The 19,128-nt window shown below is 33.3% G+C and overlaps 1 protein-coding gene and 1 pseudogene across 4 annotated transcripts in view; one reads left to right on the forward strand and one right to left on the reverse strand.

Annotated features, from left to right (window-relative positions):
• Mettl15 (methyltransferase like 15) overlaps positions 1–19,128 on the forward strand; it is a 225,817-nt gene that overhangs the window by 123,897 nt on the left and 82,792 nt on the right. The window lies entirely within an intron of this gene.
• Positions 11,082–16,054, reverse strand: LOC107156522 (annotated as a pseudogene).

The raw sequence follows: 19,128 nt of genomic DNA on the forward strand, positions 1-19,128 counted from the left end.
CGGGGGGTGGGGGGGGGTTCTGCCCCTCAGCAGGCCGCTGGGCCTGCTCTGTGGGTGGTCACAGTTCCCTCAACCTTGCAGGCGCAGGGGGAGGGGGCGGCTCTGCCTCTCAGCAGGCCGCTGCTCCTCTTTTGCCAGTGGGTCGCAGGCCCGCCTACCTTGCAGGAGTGATTGGAAGCTCTGCCCCTCCGCGGGCCACTGGGCCTTTTCTGTTGGTGGTCACAGTTCCGCCTACCTGGCAGGCGCGGGGGGTGGGGGGCGGCTCTGCCTCTCAGCAGGCCGCTGCTCCTCTTCTGCCAGTGGGTCGCAGGCCCGCCTACCTTGCAGGAGTGATTTAACTGTCCTATTTTAGATAAGTAACTTAACCTTTTTGAGATTGTATTCTCATCATTAACATGAGGTACTATTAATACTTACCTCATAGTGTGTTATGACAATTATGATTATATAAATTTAGCATAAATTATGTTATAGTTATCATGTTACAATAAATATTATATGATAATTATATGATACAATGCATATTCATATTTATAATTGTTCATGTCATTTTACTAACAGTTTGGTAAAGTACATTTATATACACTAGGATAATGTTCAGCCATTACTTCCTGTTCTTACCTGCTTGGTTTGTTAATATGTACAGATAGTCACTCTGAGATTTGGGGTCCGGGGCACTGCATTTAACTCCTCTTACCTTGCAGTGTTCTGGCATCTATTTTTTGTTACAGACTTTCTTTCCCATGGTCAGTATAAATAATGAAGACTGTGCTTATACTCTGGTTTGAATATTGGTGTTCCCCCAAATTTTTATGTTAGAAACTAACAGTATTCAAAGGTAGAACCTTTTACAAAATGATTAAATTATGAGGGCAGCATTCTCACAAATGGGATTAGTGCCCTTATAAAAAAAAAAAACGGTTGAAGGGAGCTGCCTTGCCCTTCTTCCATTTGAGGATACAGCCTTCAGCCCATACTGCCATGTTAAGGTGTAGTAAGAGTCTCCCTCTTAAGAAAATATGCCCTCACCAGAAATGGAATCTGCCTGCACCTAATCTTGGACTTTCTAGCCTGCAGAACTGTGAGAGATCAAAAACTGAATCTGTTGGCACCTAATCTTGGATGTCCTAGCCTCCAGAATTGAGAGAGATGAATTTCTGTTGTTACAAGTTTTCCAGTGTATTTTCTTAAAAATAGCTTGATGGTCTGAGACAGCTTACCACAATTCCAAAAACTGCTCTACGAAGCTATATTGTTCTCTTCTTTTTTCTTCTAGAATTACTTTTTATTAATTTTAGTTCCTCCATCAATTCTTAACTTCAGATCAAAATACTATTTTATCAATGTTAGTAATCAATCTGGAATCTACTTTTTCCTCATTAAAGCATATTGAATTTTCCAGGGTTTAATTTTTAGCTCTTTTATTGTGAAGCCTGAAATTTTTAGAAAGCTGATCACTGAGTTATCATTATTACCTGTATACTTAAATTTGTGTTGCTGATTATTTACCTTATTACTGACATATTCTGTCTTTATTTCAGATAAACTCTTGTTTTTGTTTTCCGATAAATAAAAATGTAACCATAGACCTTTGTATTAACTCCTGTACAACTGTTACCAAGTAGTGTTACAGATTTATTATTAGGATATTTGGCTTTAAAGTTTACAGAACTGAAAAAAGTTTGTAAAACTGATTCATGGAAGGTAATTTGCGTATTTGAAATGTAAATGATATTTATATTAACTATGAAAAAATGAATTACCTCTTAACAAACTTGAGATAATCCATTTTTATTGCCTACGTCATTTGAACATATCCATATGGTACAGTATAAGAATAGCAGCTTGTTCAGTACTAGAATAACTATACCTAGAAAGACTTCATTTTATTTTATCTTGGGTAAATAATATATAATTAAAGACATTTTATTACATGTAAAAATTTTAGTAGAACTCTTTATGTTTTAGCTTCTAAGATATTAAAAGAATGAAAACAATAGTTGTATTTTCTCTAATGTCATAAGCTAATTAAATCAAAATGATATTTTCATAATTACATGTATAATCTTCCTGTTCTCTCCATTCCCATTTTTTGCCTGTTATTTAAAGTAAAAATGAAACCAATAGGGGCTGAATTGGATCATCTGCTTTAGTATTTTATTCTTTTTTCCTGAGTTAATACAGTGTACAGTCTAAGTTTAATGCATAATTCAGTGTTCATTGTGGTGCCTGCTGTGTATGAGGAAATATACTTGGCATGGAGAATATCCAAATGCCCAAGAAAAGGTCTCTGTATCATAAGACAGAGCTTATCTAATAAATAGGTAAACCTCTACAAAATCAGACAGGTAAATCTCCGGTCTGGGAAATACTAAACATTTTATAAACTAAAATTATATTTGGAATATATATTCTCATTTTATCTGTTAGCATTGTTACTCATTTAATTCAATGCAAGAAACTATTTAGGGGGCAAATATTAGACTACATGCTGGGATTATAGCTGAATAAAAAAATCTATATAATCCCTTCTTAGTCTATCAGGAAAGACATATTAAACCAGTATTTATAATAAATAAGTCTTAGGACCCAGAATTATTAAGATATTAAGGAAAAATGTTTTTATGACATGAAAAAAAGTAGCTCTGTTCTTTAAATAAAATAGCATTACAGCAAATAATCATGAAAAGGAAGATCACTTTTTAAATATGACATGTTATATACATGTGTTATACAAATAAAATAATAAAGAGATGTCACTAATCAAGTTAATGTATCACTAATCAGATTAAAACTCAGTAATTTCTACACAGATATACTTTTGTCTGTGGCAAAATGCTTATAGCTTTCCAGTGATGCAGGATAGTTTTCAGAGTGAAGCTAAACTTTTACTTATCACAGGAGGCTTTTGAGGATCTGGCTGGCCTTTTCTCTAGACTCTTATGAATTCATACTAGTCTCCTTATACCTGTTATGTAATATTAAACTGATTTTACATTAAACCGTAATGTTTTATCTAATATATATATATATATATATAAAATATATATATATATCTTTTCATTTGCCTGAACTCTGGACAGTTATTTACTTATGAAAGACTTAAGACTATGCCCCCTAGGAAATCAACCAAATACTCACACTTTGACTCAATGTCCCTCCTCCATTCCCTATCACAACTTATGCAACCTTTATTAAAGCTCTTACATTATCCTGTTGTTTTGCTTCCATCTATTATCTGTTACTCAGAGTATGACTAGGTCTTAGTTGACTTCACCCTTCAAAACTTTGTACAGTCCCTAGCATATAGTAGATATTTGATTACTATTGTAAGGATGCATGTTTGTATGGGTAAATGGGTGAAGATTTTCCATTTTCTATATCAAATGTGAAGAAGGAGTAGAAATTAGATGTTATATACTAAGTTTATCTTTTTTTAAAAAAAAATTTTGTTCTAATTAGTTATACATGACAGCAGAATGGCATTTCCATTCATTGTACACTAATGTAGCATAGCTTTTCATTTCTCTGGTAGTATACAATGTGGAGTTGCACCGTATGTGCAGTCATACATGTAATGATGTCTGTCTCATTCCACCATCTTTCCTACCCGCATGGAAGTTTATCTTGCTTACTCTTTCTCAATGTAAACAGAAGCCCTCTAAGTCTTCAAACCACTGTTTAAAATAATATTTAAAAGCCAAACCCAGGTTCTAGAAAAAATGAGGGGTTAACTGCAGGTTCAATTTCTCTCTGAATATTTAATTAGAACTATTGTGTGATAAACTCTAGTTAGATATAGTATACATTCCAATGAGCTCAAAGTCTAGTCTATACTACCAGCATTTACTATTTTATGATAAACTAGTTAATTACTATTGTTTCCACTTAAGATCTTATATCAAAGGAACCTATAAACAAATAAAAATAACAAAAAGATGTTTAGATACTTTATATTATAAAGAAATTTTATTTCAGTCTTCAGGAATGCTAGTCTGATTTCTTTTCACTGAATCTGACATATTCAGAATTAGGATATCAAACTCCTATAGATAAAATTTATCATTTCTTTCAAAGAAAAATAGTCACTATTATATGACATTCAGTTATTATATAATAATTAAAGAGATTATGATTCACAGAATAATTTATGAATTGCCTTTTTAAAATTAACACTTATTTTGTATTTTGGAGCATTTTCTCTCATATAAGCAAGTATGTTAAAAGAAACATTATGTGCAATGTGTAGGCTTCCTGTAGGATTTTCTGCACTAATACTTTGTAATGATATTGGCTAATTGCTAGATTTCAGGCACCTTTCTAACCTGCTCCTCTGGTCCCTTGTCCTCCTCCTCCTTTTTTTGTGGGTGTGAAAGGGTTTATTTGTAAGAAATATTGCTACTGACAGAATTTTGTCTTTTTCTCCTGGAATCTCAACAGCAATTCCCATGTTATAGGCATCCCCAGAAATCTCCTCAAAGAATTTCCACCCACATTCTGAATATCTAACAGGGCTTGACCCATTTTTTTCCCTTATTAATGTAGCAGCATATGCATCGTGGGGGAAAACAGAAAAAGAGCTAGTTTAAGCTTGGTATTTAAAAAATCTATCTACCTGTGTGTAAGGAATTGAAGCAGAAATCAAAATTAGTCTTTATTTCTTATGATACCCTTAATTATTACAAGCTGAATTATTATTAAATTCATACATTAAGAAATCACTTCTGATTAAATGAATATGGTTTTGAGTAACCCAAAATATATATTTATATTCTCAAATGCAATTAATGTAAATGCCAAAAGTAGAGCACATTATACGTCAAAATTTCTCCTTTGTAACTGATTTTTAAGCTAGTATTTATTGGTTAAATTGCATGTATACTAACAATTTACTGAAGACTAAACCTTTCAATGGTAATACTGATAGAATTCTTTAGGGATAATCAAATTATCATAACAGATAATGGAAAATTATTTTAATTTTGTTCTTGTAAATGACTATGTTCCAGTGTTAAATTTCTTTATCCATATAAACCATAATATTTTTTCCTTCACTGTATATAATATCCAAATACCATATATATGTATGTATATACATATATATATTTATATATATCTATAGAGAGAGAGACATGTATGCATATACACATTGTGTATATGTATATATTTCATCGCATTTTGACAATTCATTTTTATAAGTAATTACTATTTACCCCAAATGAGAATATAAGTACCATTAGAATAAAAATGGTTTTTCTTTCACTGATATGTCATGATGATTTATAATATCAGTGTTTGCATAAATTATATATGTTTATATATGTGCGTATATCCACATATATACATATAAATACATATATACATACATATATTCATATCCAGAGCCTAAGCACAAACACTACCATTGATCTACACCCCTGATGACTCTCAGATTTTTATCTGCTGCCTTATACATCTAACTGCTTAGTTAACATTTCCACTTAGCTGGCTAATAGAAATCTCAGATATAATATGTCCAAACAAAGCTCTTGATTATCTCCTTAAAACCTGTGTTGCCCTTGTTTTATTTAGTCAGCAGCTTTGCTGCTGTGACTGAAAGACCTGACAAGAAATATTTTATAGGAGGAAAAGTTTATTTGGGGACTCACAGTTTCAGAGGTCTCAGTCCATAGACAGATGACTCTATTCCTTAGGTTTGAGTTCAGACAGACCTTCAGGACAGAAGGGCTTGGTGCAGAAGAAAGCAGCTCAGGACATCACAGGAGGGAGGAAAGAGTGCGAGCTTGCCCATGCTCAACAAGAAAATATATACTCCAAAGACACGCCCTCATGGACTCACCTCCTCTATGTTACCACCTAGTTAATCCCTATCAGGGGATTAATTCACTGATTATGTTAAGACTCTCATAACCTAGTCATTTCACCTCATAACTTTCTTGCATTGTCTCACACATGAGCTTTTGAGGGACACTTCATATCTAAACCACAACAGCCCTGAACTCAGCCAATCTCTTAAGGGTGATTATAGTTTTCTATTTGCTCAAAGTAAAATAAATAGAAATTGAAATTGAAGGATACTGTTTCATATGTGAGTACAGTTCTATATGGTTGCTCTGTTCATGCTAATCAAAATATAGATAAAATCTGATCCTTGTATACTACCTTAACAATATTAACCTGGTCTAGACCACCATCATCTATTACCTAGGGTCTTTGCCTCTCAACTTGTCTCATTATTTTTGCCATTAAAATATCTATATAAGTCTGTTCTAAGAACTGGAATAAGTTATCCTTTTTAAAAACAAATTAGATATGTCAAGTCTTCTGCTTAATGCACTCTGCTTTTTTACTCCATATTAGCCTCAGTAGCCTCCTGGCCTAGGGTCTAGCCTTTGAATATTCTGACTGTGCTTCTATCTCTAAGCTGTTTCCTCTTCACAGAGGCTCTGTGGCCCATTCCTTTATTTCCTGTTTAAATGGCCTTTTCCCAGACTTTTTTACATTAGTAGCAAAATTTCATCTCAGCCTGTTTTATAAGTTCTTACCCTTTGCTTACATATTTTTTCTCTATGGCATTATCACATTTTGACATTCTTAGTAATTAGTGTAGTTAATAATTACAACTTTACTTTGTTTACCCCAATAAGAATGTATGTACCATTAGAGTAGGAATGTTTTTTTCTTTTGTAGATAGAGGTCAAATTCTGTTATAAGAATAGCAGACTGGTACTATCTGGCAGTATCAATACACTTTTATTAAAGGAGTAAAGGAATCAATCAATACAAACAAGTAAAATAACAAAAGAGATGCCTATGATTTATTGCATTATCAATAATACAATTACTAAGACTGTTTTTAATGTATTCTTGCTGTTGTTCAGGGAGCCCTTAAACTCCTAGACCCAAGGAATCCTCTTTCTCAGCCTCTCGAGTACCTGCAACCAAAGACACATACCCAGATACAAATATTCTTTAAATAAAGTTGACCTGAAATACTTGACTCTTCATAGACTTCAGTTCATTTTTATTACAGCTAAGTAAATTCATGCATTTACATATTAATTAATTTATTCAACAAGTATAGGTTAAATATTGTGTGAAGATCTCCTAGAAGTTGTTCATAAACATTTGCTAAGTGAAAATAATACTTCATTGAGGTAATGTGAAATTATATACTATATTCTGCAAAAATTTACAGTAATTAAGAATTTTAATATAGATTTTAAATGCATATTAAACTGTGAAGCAACAGTAATAATAATAATACCTTTAATTCTGATCAAAATGCAACAATTTCATTTGTTCATTACAATCCTATTCCAGTTTTTGAGATTAAGAAAGAGATCCATTCTCATACAGCAAATCACTTGTTCTCTGGCATTAAAACCTAAAGTTTATGTGCAAGAGTTTAGTGTTTGTTTTAGTATAGTACACTCTCTCTTTAAACAATTCTTCTGTGTTGAAATATTGACATATATTTTAACTTCTGAGTTTTTCAGCATTTAACTTGACTCAGTCCTCCTTAACTGATTTTTTATTTTTTAAATCAGAAGTTAAAAGATTTTAAGAAGATTGGAAATCTAGATGAGAAAGCAAAGGAAAAAAGATATAGCCAAGTTTGGGGAATAAATGGTGAACCCTGATAATTGACTTATGTTCCAAACTTTCAAAACATAAAAGAAAACCAAATGAAATTATTTATCAAGATTTGATTGATTGTTAGAAAATTAAAGATGTATTTTTAAAGAGCTAACCATATTTTTCAAAATAAATGAAATACTCTGGAAACATTTTTTGAAATACCACTTATTCTAGAAAAAAAAATGTATTCAGTATATATCTGTTGAATGCCTCCAGTGTGCCTAGCACTTTTCTTCATGCTTGTGATAATCAGTGAACAAATCAGACAAAAATCTGCCTCTCTGAGAATTAACCTCAATAGAGTTGAACCCATAGTAAACACAGTAAGTAAATTTTCAATATGTAAGAAAGTAATATCTGCTATGGAAAACAGAATAGAGCAAAGGTAACTGGGAATGTGTGAAAAGGATAAGTAAACAGAACTGGTTTTAGTTTTCAATATAGGATAGACAGGGTCTCATTAAAAATGGAACATTTCAGTAAAGACTTGGAAGAGATTAAAAGTTAGCATGGGATGGATCTCGAGATAGCATTAAGGCTGAGGAAAAGCCAGGGTAGCATGAAGGCACAAAATCTGGTGTGTTTACACATATCTGGTGTGTTCAAGGAAGTCAGAGACATCCATGTGGAGAGTACAAAATGAGTAAGTAAGGGTGTTAGAGCATGAAATTATGTCAGAAAGTTAATGAATGGGAAGGGAATGGTCATGCTAAGATGACAATTTGTGCAGAATTTTGTAGGCCATTGAAAGAATTTTGGTTTTCATTCTAAATGAAATGGGAAGTCGCTGCAGAGTTTTGAGTAGAGGATTGACTGACATTGCCTGACATGTTTTAAAGCATTAACTCTGGCTGCTATGTTGAGAATACTCTCAAGGGGCTAAGAGCAGAAGCAGAGAAGCTAGAAATAGCGGCCATTAAAATAATATCAATAAAACACTCTGTTTAAGATTGTAATCTCAACTAGAAATTTGACAATGTCAGAAGCAGGTATTTGATTAAAAAACTATGAATATGTTTGTATATTATTAGCATACCCTATTTATCAATTATTTTTAACCATTCATGTAAATTTCTTATATTACTGTACTTCAGCTTCTTGATTTCATATTTCATACCATTTCTGCTCTGGACCATGAACTCCTCAAAGACTGAAATGATGTCTTATTCTTCTCTGATTTTCAGAATTTGTTTCTTGAACTAAATTAGAAGAGCCTAAATAAATACACTGTTGTTATAGACATATCATTGAAAAGAGAAGGTAAGCCACAGAACAAATTTGAAATAATAAACTGTATCAGTCATAATTTAGACTATCATTTCTAGAATATGAAAACGCTCATTTCTCTCAAAGTCAGAAAAAGGTTTTATCAGATTATAAAGTCTTATGGTAGTTTCCTTTATTCTGACTTTGTCCATTATTGTTTTCTACTTTCATCAGTGTCTTTGTTTCTGTAGACAAAACTCCAGTTTTATTCACATGGACTTCAATATCTATTTTAAGTGATAACATAAATATTAACATTTTGAAGAATTAGGAAAAGGACCTTAGAGCTAATTTGCCTAGTGATTTTTCAAAGGGTTTTTCATCAACCTTGAAGGAGTTTTTTTGAGACTGCTATAGGGGAGAAAGGTATGTTAAATTATTGGAGAAATAAATTCCATAAATTTAGCCCAACCTTTTACAAGAGCTGGTTAATAACAGAGACCAGATTTTTTACATGTCATTTTATAGACCTTATATTGCTTTAATAATTTTGATGTCATAAGTGTTTGTAAGAGCTGAATTTTTAATACTAATTAATTTAAATACTTGTTTAGTTATTGAAAAACTTTAAATATTTTGGAAAATCTTGAACACATGCATCTATCTGTTTTTTCAAATATAAATTTTATGCAATCTAAGTACAGTTTAACTATTTTTTATAAATCCAAGTAACAATTTTATTCTAATCTACACGATTTTATATACATTTTAGTGATTTTGAGAGTGTTACTTTTAAGCAGATTTTAAATCAATCCAAAAAATATATATGTTAAAAATAAAATATACACAGTAAAACAACAGACATGCATATGTTCAGAATCATGCCTATAGAGGTGGTCTGGAGGTACCTTGCCTATTTAAGAACTTATTGGCAAATATCAGTTCAATTCCCCATAATTCACCAAAATCAGAGAGTGCTAAACATACATCCAAAATAAACTCTCTTTTAAAGCTATATCAGTACAAAATTTGAATTAATAAGTTTAATCATCAACAATTCCATTGAGCAAGTCCATTGCTAGAAAATAGGTAGTATTGACACCCGACCTAAAGGCAAGGTTATTTTGTTTCTTACAACACCAACAGAGAGGTTAACCAACAAAGTAACTAATAAATTAACCTTAATACAAGACACTGAGGGAAAAACAAAAAACAAACAAACAAACAAAATATATGTACTACTCCATTGATCCAGGATATATAACTCATGGACTACAGACACAAGTTTCTACCTGTCAAACAATTCTTTAAATATTTTTCTAGTTAAAAAAAAAAGTATATTGGGAGATGCAGAGGAAAGGCAGAAATGTGAATTTATAATCTGATTCCACAATTTAAAATGAATGTGAAACTGATACTATAAGCTAAGTGACAATGACTTAACCATTGGGCACCAAACAGGCAATACCACTCTTCACTGGGATTCATAATGCTGTTGAGGAGTTTTCAGCAGGATGGCCAACCCAACAATGCTAGCGTAACACACACAGAATATTCACCCACTATTGAAAGAGTGGCAAAGGCATAGAGAGAAAAGTTGGATCTTTTGAAAAAGTTAATGATATCAAAATAATTTTCCATTACTCATAAGTCAAACTGTGTCAAATATATGGCCTAAAGCAGCACTAAATTCAGAGTCAGAGGTTGGCAGAAAAGTTTGGAAAACTGCAGTTTTTAAAAATTGGCAATTTTTCCACACTTCATAAAGCTATCAGAAGAGGTATAATGGGTTGTTCATTTGTGGAATGTTTACTGCTTGCTGCAAAAATTCACAATATTAATGACAAATCACAGAGTTGCATGTCAATGAAGTATTTTTTAAAAATTTACAAAACACTGAAGTTTATATTTAAAAAATAACCATGTTACACCAAGATGAAATATGGTAAAAGTGAACGTTCTATTCATGGTTCTTTAAACAATGAATGGGAAAGTGACAGAAACAATTTTTTTTCTTAAAAAGGAAGTTTTGTTATTGTACTGACTTTTATACCCTGATCTAATTTAGAAAAATCAAGTAGTAAAATCTGTAAGATTAAAATACAAAATTCTGGTTTGTAAATATTAATTGGCCAAAGTCTATCCAGAGGCCTTCATGATATAGAATGGAATGAATAATGAATTCATTGCCTTATTTGTTTGCTGTGAGGGGTGGAACTTGCAGAACACAGCTTTTATACTTCCACAGTAAGTATATTCAAAAGATAACGAAAGTAAGTGCAGTGCTCATTTCCCACCCCCGTGCAATTTTCAGCCCTTACCCCACTTCCAAGTGTCACAGTTGAAATAATACTGTTTGGAGACCTAGTCCAGACTGGTCCTAAATGTCGAATAAAGTCCTTAGGACTTTGGTATAGGTATTAACAAATGGCGTAGTAGTGTAGCTGCTGTGGCCACAAACAGGTACCAGATGGCATGGGCAAAGGGAATGATGCCATCACTCTTGAAGAACACAACTCCCAAGCAATAAATTAAGCCCCCCACAGGAAAATTCGTGAAGACTGTCGGTGGTATTCATTGATGTCTCCACCAAGGTAGGAGAAAATCCCATTGTGAGATAGAAGAAGAGCTCAACTACTTTATACTTTTAAAGGTAGAGAAATACATAAATAGTTCCTCCAGCTGCCACGAGCCAGATAAACCAACGTATATGAGATGCCAGGGGTCCAAGTTCACGGAGATTTCACCATGGAGCATAAGATGCTAAAGAAGAAATAAATAACCATTCTATCACACACATGAAAACAATGCTCCCCTGTCCTTAAGTGACTCTTTTTCCATGATACATTGTGAAATACTGTTGAAAGATGAAGAGGGCATAAAGGCCCATTCCATAAATCCGTTCCGTTATCTTTTCTCAGCAGTCACCAGTCAATGGTGGAGGGCACTGGCCACAAGAGACAGAACAGTGAGGAATACATGTCTGTCACAGCAGCGTGTTCATAGCAAGTTGGTTTGTAGTGGCCATTGGCTTGGGCCCAATGGTTCATGAAACTCTGGAATCGATTCTTGAATGCATTAATCCTCCGCTCCTCCTCCTGGGCCAGGATCTCAGTCTCTAAGCACCTGCGGCCAGGCTCGTGGCCTTCATATAGGCTTGGGCTCCTTCGGAGACTTCCTTTGTGCCAGCAGAGCCACTGGGCCCAAGGGGGCCACTCAAGGGGTCAGGATACGGCCAGGGCCAGACTGGGTGACTGGGGGCAAGAGGGAGGCCGCTTAAATGGCCCCGGCGCCTCCAGCCTCCTGCCTCCCCAGATCAAGTATTTCTGATTAAATGTTCATGTTTGACTTGAGATGTTCTATAAACGTGAAATACATGATTTAAAATATTAATATAAAAATGCACAGCAAATGTCAATAATTTTTAAATTGATTAAGGCATACCTTATAGATATATTCTGACATGTAATTCTGTACATTCTTCTAATTTCTCATTAGGAAAAATTATTGAAAATTTTATAGCTGAATTTAAAATTCTACATATTTTAAATTGAGGTGTATAGTGCCAAAAATATACAATTTATAATAGGTTTAATTTTGTTTAGTGATTTTCTTAATTCTTTTTTTTATAAATGACAGTAGAATTTATTTTAACATATTATACATATATGGAATACAACTTTCCTTTCTTCTGTTTGTACTTGATGTGGAATTACTTTGGTCGTGTATTCATACATAAACATAGGAAAGTAATGTCCGATTCATTCTACTAACTTTTTTGTTCCCATTCTCCTTCTCTTCCCTTCATTCCCCTTTGTACTTAGAAGTACAATAATACAATTTCTAATCTAAAGTACTTCTGTTTTTCCCTACCTCCCCACTTATTGTGAGGTTTTCTTCTTAAGACAGTAATTTCATTCAAAAAAAGGAATCTTTTGGAAAAAGTGAGCTTATTTATGCATACTCTTCACTGGTTTATGAAATGAGTTGATGCATAATTTTTATTCTGTAAATATCTATCAGTTAACTTCTTTTATAATTTGACTCACAAATCAAGCTTTATATAGGTCTAAAACCTAAGAACACTTACAATTGATTGGTAATTTGAACAGTTTCCTGGGGAAAAAAGAAAATATCATGCTACAAATCCGGAACTAAAAATCATTCTCTTCTTATTGGGTTGCTTACGCCTTTGTCCTGTAATCAACTTTTAGAGGTACAGCAGGTGGCTTAAAGGTAAAATAAGTTAACAGTTAATAAGACTTCACAAGGCTTTTTGCGTCACTTTTTATTTTCAAACCATTTACTATGAAGTCACACAAACATTTAGAATCAACCAGCAAAATAAAAGAAAGCTGTTGAACAGCTTATTTTAACAATTGCTTCTTAAAATAAAAGAGGGTAACTATAATATTGATTTAAATTTGTTAAATTTGTGTCAATCTTGATAATTTATGTTTAGTTGAAGACAGTAATGTATTTGAAAAATAATATTATTGGATTATTGTGCAAATCTCACTGGTTTAAAAACCTTTGGTAATTTCTTGAAATTACCAAATTTCACAGTCCTTTATGGTCCCTGTCTACCACTCCATTCTTATGTCTTATCCCTCTTTTACTGTTCACTATACACTTTGCCACCTTCTTCACCTTAATTATGACTACTCAAAGCAAGCTTTCCTTGGCTTTCCAAGTTTAGGTCACTTATATTATTTGTGTTACCTTAGCATCCATTTCTTATCTCTACCATAATACTGATTATATTATAGAGCTGTTTGTCTCTTCCATTACATCTTAACATTTTGAGGGCAGTTATTTTTTTTTTCTTTTTCAGTCTCCATTATTTCAAACAGTGTTTGGTGTACAAAAGCATCTTAAGAGATGTGTGACAATGAATAAATTTGGGAATAAGGCATTTCACTGGAGAGCAAATCAAGGGCACTTGGGTTTAAATTCAAAGCATGATACTTTTGCCCAGAGAATTTAACTTTATAACTCATTTTCTATTTTCCCTTTATTCTATTATAAAAGTAATATGAAACAATGGAAAACATTTTGAAATTAAAGCATTATAAAAACTCACATCAGTTAATATGAGTTATAGGTTTGTGCTACTCTTTCCTACAGTGGTTATTTATTTGTTTTTATTTGTTTTGTTGTTCGTTGGTCTTTGTGTCTGTGTAACTATGTAAGTTGTGTCTTCTTCCAGACTTAAATTCTAAAATTTTTACCAAAACATGAAGCTCAAACATAATGAAGTTACCCTTGAAAATTCCTTAAGCAAGTACTGCATTGGTTGGTACATTGTTTCTCACTAAGTGCCGGGTAGATGTTTTTATCAAATACAAATTTCTACTTTTTTATCTGAAGATCTGGTGAAGTAGTGGGCTTAACTTTAGGAGCCTCATAGTCTAAAAACACATATTTCTCAGTCCTTTATGTTCCCTGTGATACCATATGAGAGAAGAGCACAGTCTCAATACCTTTCCTGGTTTATTCTGGATCTGTAGACTCAACAAATAGAATGACAGATAAAATCATCTATAGACTGTCATTTTTTCTCTCTTGGTCTCTTCTTGTCTCTCACTTGAGTATATTTTAATGTATTCATGGAAGTCAAATGTACATATTATACATATATTTTATTCTATTCTTTTACTTCTGAGATCTAAAAGTAATGAGTAGACTGTAGAATATTTCAGATACACTGAAATGTATTAAAAAGGATGATATTCATCTCTAACCTCATTGTGAGATCTCTGTTATTTGAGGAACTCTCTTAATTAGAAGAACGTCAGAGATATGCCTGTTAGTGTGTTCTTTTCCTTTGAGTATACATATATAGATTATTTTATGAATAAAATTTTTGAAATATTGAGTAATTTTATGTATCCTTTATATTACATTATATTATAAGCACTTCAAAATAACTTTAGATGCCCTTCATAACCATGATCTTAATGGTTGTATATGAGTCTATTATAAAATTCAGATTGATTTCGATCTTGCATTTGTAAAAGAATTCATATTGAGCATCCTATATCAAAATATTCTAAAGTATGGCTGATTATGTTTCCTTTGAGGGAAAATATAAATATTAAAGTAAATGATTTTTATATAATTACATATATATTTACCTGCATATCTATTTGTAGATTGGACTGTAAGAAGTTTCTACCATTTAATATACTTACAGAAAATAAAAATGACCATCAGATATCATCGTTACTGTGCTGAGAGTTATTATTTAGAAGCAAAAGCTAACTTTTGAAGTAGCTTTTTTTGAGGTACACTTTACATACAGTACTATACATAAAGTGTATAATTTAATGAATTTTGAGCTTTCTTTACATGTAAGAAATATTACCACAATCAAGATAGGGAATATAGCCACATTCCAAAAAGATTTCTAGTGCACTTTTGAAATTCTTCCTGTATCCCAGCCATATCCCTAGCATACTCACGTGCTTTCTTGTCACATGAACAACAATTTGTATATCCTAGAATTTTTATAAATGGAACCATACAATAAGTAATTTGTATGCAGGAGGTGCAAGGGGATGTTATGGGGTTTTTCATCATAAATATTATTATGTGTTATATTTAACTTTTGAGAAACTAAAAAATTGTTTCCCAACATGTTTGTGAGTTCCACTTTCTCTGAATCACTGTCAATGATTGATATGGCCACTCCTTTTAATATTTGCTACTCTAAAAGGCATCTGCTGTGGTTTTTACTTTGTATTTTCCTATTGATAAATGATGTTAAGCATCATTTTCTGTACTGACTTGTTATTGTATAGCTTCTTTGGCAAAGTGTCTTAATTTTTTTAATGAAACTTTGTTTTCTTATATAAAGTTTTGAAAGTCTGATATTCTGGATATGACTTTTATCCAAATATGATTTTTAAATACTTTTTTCCAGTTATGTCTTATCTTTTCATTCTTCGTGTCATATAAAGAACAGAAATTCTTGACAGGAGGCCCAGGTCTATCCAGCCACCTGCAGACACCCACCAGAGCTCTGGTTCTGGCACTGGATTACCTCTTCAGACCAGCAGATGCCCCCAGAGCTTAGCCCTGGCTCAGATCCACCCACACCAACTTGTGTGGGAACCAGCAGACACCCACCAGAGCTCCAGCACAGGACCTCCTCTTCCGACCACCATGGAAGATCAGGATTGGCCCAGATCCACCCACACGACATGCGGGACCCAGGCCCAGGGTAGGTCTGAGTTGCCAACCCTCCTGCCTGGGAGCCCAAGCCTAACCCACTTCCATCTTGAGATACTGCAGACATCCCATAGTCTTCCCCACTAGTAGGCCCTACCTTTTTGACAACAGAGAGGGCCTCGAAGCAGCTGCATCTCAGAGTAGGCATCCCCAAAACAGTATAAGGCCCACCCTTGCAGCCCCATCTCTGTAAGACAATTCATCCATCTTGGGGCACCTCCACTATTATCTCAAGTTACGTCGGCTATTCCCTTTGCTGTCTTTAGTTGCAGTAGCATAAATTGAGGGACATGAATAGTGTCTAGAATCCCAACATCAAGGTGAGGTACAGACAGTCTGCATAGGTACTACAAGAATATAGGGTACAAACTATAATGTCTCAGATCCACACTGCAAGAAAGGAAGACATGTAGATAACATGAAAAAACAAAGGAGAAAAGTTCCCAAAACAAACCAGGATACTACAATAACAGAAGCCTTGGACAGAGAAGTTGATGAAATGTCAGAGAAGGAGTTCAGAAAGTTCATAATTAAATGATCTGTGAATTAAACAATGACCTAAATTAGCAAATACAGGCAAAAATTGATCACTTTAACAATGAGATAAGAGAGCAAATCCAGGTAGTAAAAGATTACTTCAAGAAAGAGAGACTTGGAAAAAAAAATGTCAGAAATCCTTGAAATGAAGGAAACAATTAACCAAATAAAAAACTCAATAGAAAGTATAACCAACAGACTGTGTCACTTGAAATAAAGAACATCAGATAATGAAGACAAAGTATACAATTCAGGAAAATAAAGTTGGCCACACAGTGAAGATTGTAAGAAACCGTGAACAGTACATCCAAGAATTATGAGACAGCATCAAAAGACCAAATTTAAGAGTTATTGGGATAGTGGAAGGCACAAAGTATCAAACAAAGGAATACACCATCTCTTCAATGAGATGATATCAGAAAATTTCCAAAGCATGAGAATGAATTGGGAAACCAAATACAAGAGGCTTACAGGACACCAAAGGTACAAAATTATAACATATCTACACCAAGGTACATTATAATGAAAATGCCTAGCATACAGAATAAGGATAGAATCTTAAAAGCTGCAAGAAAGAGGAATTCGATCAAGTATAGGGGGAGTATCATGTATCAGCATATTTTTCAATTTGACCCTCAAAGCCAGGAAGTCATGGAACAACATATACCAAGCTCTGAAAGAGAATGGATTTCAGCCAAGAATCTTATATGCAGCAAAATTAAGTTTTACATTTGATGATGAAATAAAAACCTTCCATGATAAACAAAAGTTAAAAGAATTTACAACTAGAAAGCCTGCACTACAGAACATCCTCAGGAAAATATTCCAAAAAGAGAAAATGAAAATCAAAGATAAAAATCAGCAGAGGGAGGTATTACAGTAAAGGAAAAACCAATCAGAGGAGAAAGCAAGTCACGTTAAATACTGAAAATAAACAAAAATGACTAGGAATGCAAATCATGTCTCAATAACCCTGAATGTTAATGGCCTAAACTCACCAATCAAAAGACATAAACTAGCAAATTAGATAAACAAAACAAAAAAAACAACCCAACAATATGCTGCCTCCAAGACACTCATCTCATAGGAAAAGACATGCATGGACTGAAGGTGAAAGGTTGGGAAAAAATCATACCACTCACATGCACTGAGGAAGCAAGCAGGGGTTTTCATCATATCAAGTAAAGTAGACTTCAAGCTAAAGTTAAATGAAAGGGATAAAGAAAGAAACTACATACTGCTCAAGGGAACCATACACCAACAAGACATGACATTTCTAAATATATATAACCCAAACAATGGAGCATCTACAATGGAGTTCATCAGTCAAACTCTTCTCAAGTTCAAAAGTGAAACAGACCACAGCACAATAATTTTGGGTGACACTAACATAACTCTTTCACTACTGGATAAATCTTCCAAACAAAAGCTGAACAAAGAAACTATAGAATTCAATGAAACAATCAATAACTTAGACTTAACTGACATATATAGGATATTTCATTCTTCAATGAGTAAATAAGCTTTTTTCTCAGCAGCACATGGATCAGCATCAAAAGATCTAAAATAGAGCATATATTATGCCACAAAGCAACTCTTACCAAATATAAAAAAGTAGAAATACTACACTGCATTCTATCAGGTCATAATGGAATGAAATTAGAAATCAATGATAAAATAAAAAATAAAAGCTACTTCAACACCTGGAAACTAAATAATATGCTACTGAATGAACAATGGGTTGCAGAAGACACCAAAGAGGAGATTTAAAAAAATTTAAAGGTAAATGAGAACACAGATACAACATATTGAAATCTCTGGGACACTATGAAAGCAGTTCTAAGGAAAGTTCATTGCATGGAGTTCTTTCCTTAAAAGAAGAAAAGTTCAACAAATAAATGACTTAACATCACATCTCAAAGATCTAGAAAAAGAAAAATAAATCTACACCAAAAGCAGTAGAAGGCAAGAAATAATTAAGATCAGAGCTGAAATCAATGAAATTGAAACAAAAGAAACAATTGAAAAAATGACAAAACAAAAAGTTGGTTCTTTTGACAGACCCTTAGCCATGCTAACAAAGAGAAGGAGAGAGAAAACTCAAATTATTATCATGCCTGATGAAAAAAGACATATCACAACAGAAACTACAGAAATACAGAAGATAATTAGAAATTATTTTGAAAACTTGTACTCCAATAAAATAAAAAAATATCAAAGGCATCAACAAATTTCTAGAGTCATATAATTTGCCCAAATTGAATCAGGATGATATACAGAAAACAGATCAATTTCAAGTGATGAAATAGCAGGCGCCATCAAAAGTCTACCAACCTTGGGCTGGGATTGTGGCTCAGCGGTAGAGCACTCGCTTAGCAAGGGCAGGACCCAGGTTCGATTCTCAGCACCACATAAAAAAAAAGGCATTATGTTGTGTCCATCTACAAAAAAAAAAAAAAAGATTCTCTTTCTTTCTCTCTCTCTCTCTCTCTCTCTCTCTCTCTCTCTCTC

Source organism: Marmota marmota, unplaced genomic scaffold, assembly GCF_001458135.2.
Source record: "Marmota marmota marmota unplaced genomic scaffold, marMar, whole genome shotgun sequence".
NCBI classification, from domain to species: domain Eukaryota; kingdom Metazoa; phylum Chordata; class Mammalia; order Rodentia; family Sciuridae; genus Marmota; species Marmota marmota.